General features: G+C 38.5%; 1 pseudogene; it reads right to left on the bottom strand.

Moving 5' to 3' along the window:
- Positions 1 to 12,231, bottom strand: part of LOC133631077 (neuropilin-1a-like) — a 216,985-nt pseudogene that overhangs the window by 7,928 nt on the left and 196,826 nt on the right.

The raw sequence follows: 12,231 nt of genomic DNA, 5'->3' as shown, positions 1-12,231 counted from the left end.
AGAAGGCCATGCAGAATAAGGCATTAGTAAGTACTTAATAATAGGGTTAGGGTTAGGGTTAGGTTGTATAATAAGGCCATGCAGAATAAGGCATTAATAAGTACTTAATAATAGGGTTAGGGTTAGGTTGTATAATAAGGCCATGCAGAATAAGGCATTAATAAGTACTTAATAATAAGGTTAGGGTAAGGGTTAGGTTGTATAATAAGGCCATGCAGAATAAGGTATTAATAAGTACTTAATAATAGGGTTAGGGTTAGGGTTAGGGTTAGGTTGTAAAAGAAGGCCATGCAGAATAAGGCATTAATAAGTACTTAATAATAAGGTTAGGGTAAGGGTTAGGTTGCATAATAAGGCCATGCCGAATAAGGCATTAACAAGTACTTAATAATAGGGTTAGGGTTAGGGTTAGGTTGTATAATAAGGCCATGCAGAATAAGGTATTAATAAGTACTTAATAATAGGGTTAGGGTTAGGGTTAGGGTTAGGTTGTATAAGAAGGCCATGCAGAATAAGGCATTAATAAGTACTTAATAATAGGGTTAGGTTGTATGATAAGATCATGCAAAATAAGGCATTAATAAGTACTTAATAATAAGGTTAGGGTAAGGGTTAGAGGGTTAGGGTTAGGGTTAGGTTGTAAAAGAAGGCCATGCAGAATAAGGCATTAATAAGTACTTAATAATAAGGTTAGGGTAAGGGTTAGGTTGCATAATAAGGCCATGCCGAATAAGGCATTAACAAGTACTTAATAATAGGGTTAGGGTTAGGGTTAGGTTGTATAATAAGGCCATGCAGAATAAGGCATTAACAAGTACTTAATAATGACTAGTTAAGAGCCAATATGTCACTAATTTGCATGTTTATAAGCAACTAATTAATGGTGAATATGTTCCCCATACTAAAGTGTTACCAAACCATATTAACCAATCAGGAAGCCGAAGAAAGCCATGAGTGGAAAATACAACAAGAACCAGGGAACATGAATGAAAGAACTGCAGTGCTGTACATGAGGAAATACCTTTACAGAAGTCACTGTTGAGTCCGTCCAAAACCTGGATGTCGTCCACAGCGATGTGTCCTGTGCTGCGTCTGTCGGCCACGCCCTCCACCACCACCTGGAGACACCACACGGTTCAGACTTCACATACAGACAGCAACATAAAAGCCAGAAAAGACGTACTCTGTAGGGGACACCAGATCTGGGTAGTAGAACTCGTCCTTCCCTCCACCGCGCCCCCTGGTGGCCGCTGACGGTCCACAGGATGCTTCCCCTCTGCTCCTCTCTCTCCTTGTCCTGTCTGATGTGCAGCACCCCGGGGTGCTGACCCGTCATGTGGTACCAGAAAGACACGCACAGGTGAGCATCCGGGGCCGTGACGGGCAGACTGGACAGCCTCGCCACTCTCTCCTCTTCTCCACTCGTCACCCAGGATTCGCTCAGCTGCATGTAGATGAAATTCCCTACTCGTCCTGCAGGGGGCAGCACAGGACAGGGTAAGTAAAGGACTGAGAAGGCAGGCTTAAAGGGGAACTTTGCCTATCATTCACAATCCCAATTTAAACTTTTTTTTAATGCATTATAATTTCTAATAAACGGCAAGTAGGAGGTGGCTAACAGTGTAGATAATGGGATCCATCTATTCCGCCCACAAGCCCTCTAAGAAAACATCTCAAAACCGCCAACAGTACTCCATTTACTGTACATGTCGTGACCTGAATATTTACCAAATATAGACAATCTTGTCATTATAAGCGCTAACACTGAGGAACTACTTTTAGCAGAGTCGTATTCAGCGGTAACTACGGTACATTACGCAGCTATTGACATACTGAGCCGGTAAGCTGCTGCATCCAACCTAGGTTCCATTCTAGAGGCTAACCTTTCCTGTGATAAAATGGCAACCAGGGTAATCAAAAAGGTTAACCAACGAACGAGATTTCTCTACAGAATTTCCTCTCTGGTCAACAAAAGCACCTTGAGGATTCTGGCGGGAACTCTCGTTCAACCCTTTTTCGATTACGCATGCACCTCCTGGTACCCTAGCACCTCCAAAACCCTCAAATCTAAACTCCAAACATCTCAGAACAAGCTAGTCAGGTTACTTCTAGACCTCCACCCCAGATCCCACCTCACTCCTACCCACTTCTCTAAAGTGGGCTGGCTCAAGGTGGAGGACAGAGTTAAACAACTTGCACTGAGCCTAGTCTATAAAATCCGCTACACCTCCCTGATACCGAAGTACATGTCAAACTACTTCCTTAACGTAAATGACCGCCATAACCACAACACCAGGGGGAGCTCCACTAACCACGTTAAACCCAGATTCCGAACTAACAAAGGTCTTAACTCATTCTCTTTCTATGCCACATCAATGTGGAATGCGCTCCCAACAGGTATAAAAGAAAGGGCATCTCTATCCTCCTTCAAATCCGCAATAAAAGTTCACCTCCAGGCAGCTACAACCCTAAACTAACACCCTCCCCGGATTGCTAATAATCAAATGTAAACAATCAAACGCAGATACTTTTTCTTATGCCTTCTGATCTCTCTCTCTCTCTCTCTCTCTCTCTATGTCCACTACTTGATGTCCATGTCCTACCCCCCCCCCCCCTCCACACCCCTGATTGTAAATAATGTAAATAATTCAATGTGATTATCTTGTGTGATGACTGTATTATGATGATAGTATATATGATAGTATATATCTGTATCATGAATCAATTTAAGTGGACCCCGACTTAAACAAGTTGAAAAACGTATTCGGGTGTTACCATTTAGTGGTCAATTGTACGGAATATGTACTTCACTGTGCAACCTACTAATAAAAGTCTCAATCAATCAATCAAATCGCCTCTGAGTTTGTGAAAGTTAATTAATTGTAGATCATAAATCACGCATCCCATTTGTATAGTAGAAGGATGTGGTTAGTTTGTTTTCATAATACACCTTACGGTGCAACCTGGACACATCATCAGTGATTCTCCCCGGGGTCATAGGGTGTTTCGGGTCTTAATCAAACACCCTCTCCCGGGCGACCCAGCCGAGGGTGATCAGTCCCTCGACTTGTGTCCAGGTAGCGCTCCACGCCACGCGTCCCCCCTCCGACGGTCTGCCCCGGGGTTGCGCCGGTGGTGCTTGGAGGTTCCAGGCACTGTGGGGAGTGTCCGGGCCTGGGTCCTCCTCCGTCTCATCAGGGCCGTACAAGGTACTGGCCCTGTGCGTTGCACCACGGGTTTCCTCAGGCAGCCTATCTTGATCTTATGTGTCTTCAGGGTTTTTCGCAGCGTTATATGGGTGCTCCCTTGCAGGAGCTGCAGCTTGGGATGCTACCCCTCCCTGCCCCGGTTGCCGTCTTTCCAGGCTGTCAACTGTCTCTCCAGTTGTCACCACTCTTTCGAGGTTGTCATCCAGCCTCTTCCTGGAAGTCAATGGCGATGCCATACTGGATCGGTTTCATAATACACCTTACGGTGCAACCTGGACACATCATAACTACGGCAACCTGGACACATCGTAACTACGGTACATTACGCAGCTGTTGACATACTGAGCCGGTAAGCTGTTGCATCGCCTCTGAGTTTGTGAAAGTTAATTAATCGTAGATCATAAATCACGCATCCCATTTGTATAGTAGAAGGATGTGGTTAAAACCAAGAAGTTGGTCAACTTTGACATTGATTGCGAGAAAGACACGAAAATACACTCGTTTGCGGCCACTTTTTATTTTATTTATTTTTATTTTTTTTACCTGCGCGAGGATTATTGTTAATTCTTCAACTGAACAGTCTGTGGGGTGAAAATATGGAACAGCCTGATTGATGAACTCAAACACTGTTCAAACATTGAGCATTTTAAGAAATTGTACAAATCTAATATTTTGGTTCGGTATAGTGAGGTCTCGGCTTATTTAGAATGTAAGTATGAATGACTTATATGACTTAGTGATGATTAGAGATGTCCGATAATATCGGCAGTCCAATATTATCGGCCGATAAATGCTTTAAAATGTAATATCGGAAATTATCGGTATCGGTTTTCAAAAAGTAAAATGTATGACTTTTTAAAACGCCGCTGTGTACACGGACGTAGGGAGAAGTACAGAGCACCAATAAACCTTAAAGGCACTGCCTTTGCGTGCCGGCCCAATTACATAATATCTACGGCTTTTCACACACACACACACACGTGAATGCAAGGCATACTTGGTCAACAGCCATACAGGTCACACTGAGGGTAGTCGTATAAACAACTTTAACACTGTTACAAATATGCGCCACACTGTGAACCCACACCAAACAAGAATGACAAACACATTTCGGGAGAACATCCGCACCGTAACACAACATAAACACAACAGAACAAATACCCAGAACCCCTTACAGCACTAACTCTTCCGCTACACCCCCTCCACCTCAACTCCGCCACCCCAACCCCGCCCACCTCAACCTCCTCATGCTCTCTCAGGGAGAGCATGTCCCAAATTCCAAGCTGCTGTTTTGAAGCATGTTAAAAAAAATAATGCACTTTGTGACTTCAATAATAAATATGGCAGTGCCATGTTGGCATTTTTTCCATAACTTGAATTGATTTATTTTTGAAAACCTTGTTACATTGTTTAATGCATCCAGCGGGGCATCACAACAAAATTAGGCATACTAATGTGTTAATTCCACGACAGTATGTATCGGTGTCGGTTGATATCGGAATCGGTAATTAAGAGTTGAACAATATCGGAATATCGGATACCGGCAAAAAAGCCATTATTGGACATCTCTACTGATGATGATTATATTGAGAATTGTAAGCACATTGTTCTGGGCAAATTGAGTTGTGTGGATCCAGATGAATGTGATAAAATGTGGTTCATATATATATATACACTTATATATATATATATATATATATATATATATATATATATATATATATATACACACGTATATATATATATATATATACATACACGTATATATATATATATACAGGTATATATATATATATATATATATACAGGTATATATATATACGTATATATATATATATATATATATATATATATATATGTATATATATATATATATATACATATATATATATATATACATATATATATATATATATATATATATATATATATATATATATATATATATATATATATAAAAAATATAAAGACAATATAACATACATCCATAAACGTGGATGCATATGCAAAAGTGCAATATATTTATCAGTACAGTAATCTATTTATTTATAGCTGCACCTTATTGATTTTTTATCCTGCACTACCATGAGCTAATGCAACGAAATTTCGTTCTTATCTGTACTGTAAAGTTCAAATTTGAATGACAATAAAAAGGAAGTCTAAGTCTATGTTGGCATCCCAGTGAGAGCAGGCCTTGTACAGTAAGTGATTGTTTTATTATGTTCATAGTTTGTATTTCTTGTTTAGCACTTAGCAATAGTGCTACCGTAATTTCCGGACTATAAGCCGCACCTGACTATAAGCCGCACCAGCTAAATTTAGGGGAAAAACAGATTGCTCCATGTATAAGCCGCACCCGACTATAAGCCGCAGGGTTTTGATGTGTAATTAGCGTAGTATATAGGGGTTCCTGCTACCACGGAGGGGATTGTCGGGACAGAGATGACTGTTTGGGAACGCAAAGCGTCCCATTTATTAACAATAAATCTTTCAATCATTCAATCAAACTTTCGCATCTTTGACATGGCAAACAGCATTCGTGCAGAGTACAAATAATACAACGGTGCAAAGTAATACAAAGTGCTCGCCTGTACGTTATCAAAATAACCAGCCTACCGGTATATGAAAAGTCAGTCTTTAATCATTGTGTCATCGTCTTCCTCCTGCGTACTAAAACCACCGAAATCCTCTTTGTCGGTGTCGGAGAAGAACAGGCCGTAAATAAGCCGCACCCTTGTATAAGCCGCAGGGACCAGAACGAAAAGGAAAAAGTAGCGGCTTATAGTCCGGAAATTACGGTAATTGTCTTATCACTCAGCTTCTAAAGCTTGTAGATCGTCCTCCGTATATTCAGGCTCAAAAATATAAAGTTGTGGATTGCCATTTGTCACAAAGTAGTCATTGGCCCCACTATGGACTGCACTGGGGGGTCCCAAAGTTGTCATTGTTGTCTCTCATGAAGTCTGCCATGATTAGTATTAGTTGTTGTTGTTGAAGGAAATAGCGAACGTTGTGATGCGATGTGGAATTAATACGCCGCTGTATGCTTCAAATGAGCAAAATATGTAAATAGTACATGTTAATGTGGATGTGCTCGTTACTACATCACATATGTACTTACAGCAGTATATAAAACATTGATGGAAGTTTTTGGATGTTTTTAGAGCGCTTTATAGACAACTTTCTATAGTGTTTATTTACAAATTATAATGCGTAAAAAAGAAAAACATATGTGTGCTTGTCTCAAATTAGGACTGTGAATGACAGCCAACATTCCAAAAAAGTCATCAACATAATAAAACACCAACATGACTTCTTACTTTCTACACATATTCTCCTTATTTTAACACCTTTTCCCCTCACCTTGGCACCTGGAGAATGTTTTATTAAAAATGTTTCATTTCATTTCACCTTTCCATCTCTTTTGTCATCTTTCTACTTACGCTCCAACATCAAATTCAAGGATTTTCCCCAAAGCACCACTCAGGATATGACTTGACCTTTCACCTCTATTTTTCTTTTATTCAAGCTGTTGGTAACGTCAAGGTGAGGTGAGCCTTTTCAAAGCTGCAGCTTATGTGAAAACATTACATGAATGATTTCCCATCTCCGAAGGCTGGCTAATGCTCTATAAAATATCACTTCCTGTTTGACATAGTCCATGTGGATGCCTACAGGAAGTCACAGGTGAAGAAAACGTGAGGTTGTTCGTTTATGGAGAAGCTTTAATAATCTGTAAAATGATTTGAATGACTTGGCTGGCAATGAAAACCATCAATAGACTTGATTAGAGGTGTTAACGATATGCCATTTTTGGTGTACTTTAAACTAATTTTGTGTAAACAAATTGAAAAATTAAAAAAAAAACACCGCAAGCAGTTGGCAGGTAATTTTCCAACAAATGTCATTCTTATTCAAATGACATTTTAGAATATATAATGGTTTAGAATGTTTATTTTTTTATTAAGTGAAAGGATGCAGACAAGTACAAAAGTCAGAGTTTGAAGAGTGAGTTATTATTCCATTTGTAGAAGTATTGCAGTATTAAAAGGGTAAGTGCTGCCATATTATCCACTTGTCTTTCACATTTACGTATCTCAGCACTTGATCTTAGGTCAAGCAGCAGAACAAGTGACTTTATCGACTGAAGGGGGTTTTCAAACTCCGGCTTCTCCTTGGCACTCTCGCTAGCCAATAACTGGATTGTGTTTGTTTACCGAGCAGCCGCGTAATGCCGTAAACCACAGACGTCAGACTCAAGGCCAGGTGCCAGATCTGACCTGCCACATTGTTTTATGTGGCCCACGAAAGCCTGTAAATAATGTGCATATAATAATTTGCCATAAGGGACAAGCGGTAGAAAATGGATGAATGTTCTTTCTTTCAATATGCATGTACTGCATGCAGTTGCATGTCTTCTAAACTTTAATATAATCTGATCATGCAACAAACATATTAACATATATTATAGACATTTTTTGTTATAATAAAAATAGATACTTGAAAAATATCTGCTTGTCATACCTGACTTATGATTTTAAAGCAAGTTCATTTGTACGTAAAAAATATATTAATCACATACAATTATGTAAAATTATTATGATTATTATATTATTATTATTATTATTATTATTATTATTATTATTATTATTATTATACACTAATATTTATATATATTCATTGTTACAAGCGGCCCTTTAAAGTCAGTCATAACTTGGATGTGGCTCTCAATGAAAACGAGTTTGACACCCCTGCAAACACTTCCTGTCCCCCACTTAATGTGTAAGGTGTGGGAACTCCGTACACCTCTCTACTGATCCAAATACTTCAACATTAGTGCTGTCAAACATTTTTTTGATCAGATTAATCACACTTTTGATTTGGATTATACTCGCTTGCACAATTTAAATCAACTTAAAAAAAAGACCCCAATATTTGCACACATATGATTACTTTTTAAATCAGATTTATCACACTTTTGCAATTGAATTAATCACGATTAATTACATGTAATTACTCCTTCGCATAACTTAGCTTAATTTAAAAAGACAACAATATTTGGGAACACATGTGCAGTCAAGCAATTAATATTTTGAATCAGATAAACCAGATTTTTGAAATTGGATTTATCATGATTAATCACAGGTTATTTGCTTGCATAATCTAAAATAAAAATACCCCAATATATAAACACAAATGTGTTGTCAAACGGTTAATTTTTAAATTACTTTTGAACACTTTTGAATTTGAATTAATCAGGGTTAATCACAGGTTTTTACTTGTTCGCATAATTTAAATTCATTTTAAAAGTTTAAAAGTTTTTTTTAAACTGGATTAATTACAGTTTTGATTTTGGGTTCTGAAATTGATTAATTACGATTGATCACAGGTTACTTGCTGCATAATTTAGTTTAATTTAAAAAAGACACACATACGCTATCAAATGATTCTTTCTTAAATCAGATTAATCACACCTTTGAATTTGGATTAATCACATTTAATCATGGGTTATTACTGCCTTGCGTAATTTAAATTCATTTAAAAATACCCCAATATTTGGACACAAATTTGCTGTCAAACGATTATTTATTAAAAAAAAAAAGATTGCTCAGCCTTTTGAAATTGGATTAATCACGATTAAACATATGTTATTACTAGTTTGCATAATGTAGCTTAATTTAAAAAGGACAGCAACTTTTGGATGCAAATGTGCTGTCCATAAATTTTTTTAAATTACATTAATCACACTTTTGAATTTGGATTAATCACGACTAATTGCAGGTTAATACTCGCTTGCATAATTTAAATTAAGTTAAAAAAGACCTAGTTACTTGGACAGAAACAATTTTATTGTTAGCATGTCATACAGGAACATTTTTAAACGTTTTTTCCACGTCATTTATTTGTTTTAAATTTGGTAACAGTTTTATCTAAGTTGAAGTGAAATTTGCACACCAATGGGAGTCTCTTCAATCATCTTTGCACATTGACCTAATGACTGATCAATAAAACAACCCTTTTCAGGTAACAATCCACATTTAAGGTAAAGGAGCATGTGCGGTCAAAATAAATTGGGTGAATAATCTGCATAAAAATACATGATTACCGTATTTTACGGACTATAAGGCGCACTTAAAATCCTTTTTTTCCCTCAAAACTCGACAGTGCAGCTTATAACCCGGTGCGTCTAATGTTTGGAATAATTCTGGTTTTGCTTAACGACCTTGAAGCCATTTTTTTTTTGGTACATGGTGTAATGATAATTGTGACCAGTAGATGGCAGTCAAATATAAGAGATATGTGTAGACTGCAATATGATAGCAATATGACACAAGTAAACAACACCAACATTAAAATTTTCCATTGAAAATATAGAACATTACACACGGCGCTCAAAAATCCATCAAATTGTTTTAGTACGACTTTGGTAAGCTATGAAGCCGCACCGCTTGATGGATTGTCGGCGCATTAAACATACAAGTATTATTATGGTGTGTGTATAAGGTAAGACATATCTGGCGTTTTGTTTCGCAATATTATGCAAAGGCAACTTTTCTTACCTTCTGGTACCTGCTGATCTGTATTTGCGATCTGCATAAATCCTTAAAAATTGCGCGCCTCCGCCTTTGTAGTCCGTGCCGACACCGTAGTTGATAAGCTTCTTCTTTTTCCCTATCTTCTTGTTATGGGACATTAATCCTCCGCTGTTGCCATTTCTAATATAAAGTAGTATAAAGTTATTACTTATATCCGTCAGTAAACTCGCCATGAAAGCGCTAAAACATACCGGTGTAGTGAGTTTACATTATTCACCCAAGGAACTTTAGTTATTAGAGTTGCGGTCGGACGGTTTTTCATGGTACACATTTCCGGCCTCGTTGTTGTTTCCGGATGAGGAGATGCTTCTCCGTTATTGATTTAAGTAAAGTCTGAATATCAGTAAAACAGTTAGCTCTATCTTTTGACACTTCTTCCACTCCCGTCTTTGCACGATACACCGCTACAACAAATATGACGGGGAGAAGACGCTGCCGAAGGTAAGGCACGTAAATAAGACCGCCCACAAAATGGTGCATCCGGAAGCGACTGTCAGAAAGCGGCTTGAAGATGATCTGTAAAACGTAATCTGTGCAAGATTTTGACCAAAGAACCACCATTACATGTTATGTCAGGGGTCACCAACCTTTTTGAAACCAAGAGCTACTTCTTGGGTACTGATTAATGCGAAGGGCTACCAGTTTTATACACACTTAAATAAATTGCCAGAAATAGCCAATTCGCTCTATTTACCTTAACTCTATGTTATTAATAATTAATTATATTTATCTTTGTGGAAACACTGATCATCTTAATGATTTCTCACAATAAATATATATAGAAACAGATAAATATCAATATGCAACACTTTATTTTTATATTTTCTCTAAGTGCACATTTTTCAAATTGAAAATTTTCAAATGATCACTTCTAAGACAGTCTTGTGAAATCACAATATCCCATTTTAACTAGCTAGCCACTAACATTTTTGAACAAATCATTAATTACTTTGCACCATGTTTGTACAAATAATAACTCATGTAAAATACAAAAGTCAACTCTCAAATTTTTAAATAAATCATGTCACACTTTGAACTGGACACCAAATCTGTTATCTGTTTCTTTGTCAGTTAGCGAAGACCAAGTCTTTAAAATATTTTCTTGGATTTTCAAATTCTATTTGAGTTTTGTCTCTCGTAGAGTTAAAAATGTCGAGCAAAGCGAGACCAGCTTGCTAGTAAATAAATACAATTTAAAAAATAGAGGCAGCTCACTGGTAAGTGCTGCTATTTGAGCTATTTTTAAAACAGGCCAGCGGGCTACTCATCTGGTCCTCACGGGTGACCTGGTGCCCGCGGGCACCGCGTTGGTGACCCCTGTGTTATGTAGACCACAAGGAAGTGTTTTACATTTAGAAAAAAAAATAAAATAATATGACTCCTTTAATGCGCCCTATAATCCGGTGCGCTTTATGTATGAAAAAAGATCGAAAATAGACCATTCATCGGCAGTGCGCCTTATAATCCGGTGCGCCCTATGGTCCGAAAAAATGGTAATACGTTTTTTTGTGGTTAATCGCATGCGGTAACACATTAACTTCGACAGCCCTATTAGATATCCAAATCCATGTACTGTTACACTTCTGAGTACTTGTCAACGTTTTATGCTGGATTATTATGAATTGAAGTGTTTCTTCCAACATGGTGGACATTTTTTACATGGGGTGGTTTTGTTTGGAATTCTTGTTAAAAAGCTGCTGCAACACACTCAGTTGTACGAACACACGTCTTACCCGTGTGGTCGAGAGTCGGCAGTCTGTGTGCGGTCGGAGCGCCGCTGGTCTGGATGAGCCACTCTGCGCCGGAGCGCGTTTCCGTGGTCCAACCGCAGAAGGAGGCGAAGTCAAAGTTGCAGGCGAACCACAAGTATTCTGCAACCCAGAGGAAAGAGACTGGTGGTTACACACTGGAAGCTGGAGCACCATATACTGTGGCCATGTTTGGCTGGGAAACAGCTATGACATGACGGACACCCACCACGCTATTAAGATAGCAGTATGTTGGATAGATGATGTATTGGATGTTACGAAATGATGGTTTACACTAAACATACAGTACATATAATGACTGACTGTACATCTGCTGTGCTTGTATTTTTACACCGACTGGACAAAGACTCAACATCCTGTTTCTGGGCTGCTTTCAGGCTCTTTTCCCAGCAGCTTGAGGAAGGGTCTGCTTGTAACATCAATAATCCACAGCTATTTCCACAGAAAAAAGGACAAGGGAGGGAGAGGGGGCATGCACCAAACTAAATCCTCCTGCAGATGCATTAGTGGAGAGACAGAGATGCTGCCGGAGGGCGTTTTCCTCCACGAAACCCCTCCAGACAACACACATGTTTGGGATCAGGAGCGTGACAGGGAAAGGGCGTGGCGTCACCAACATGCGGGTGTGGCTCTGAGAAAAAACTTAAAATGGAACAA

The sequence above is a fragment of the Entelurus aequoreus genome, linkage group LG16 (genome assembly GCF_033978785.1).
Source record: "Entelurus aequoreus isolate RoL-2023_Sb linkage group LG16, RoL_Eaeq_v1.1, whole genome shotgun sequence".
Lineage (NCBI taxonomy): Eukaryota > Metazoa > Chordata > Actinopteri > Syngnathiformes > Syngnathidae > Entelurus > Entelurus aequoreus.
This window is presented reverse-complemented; position numbering and strand designations above follow the sequence as displayed.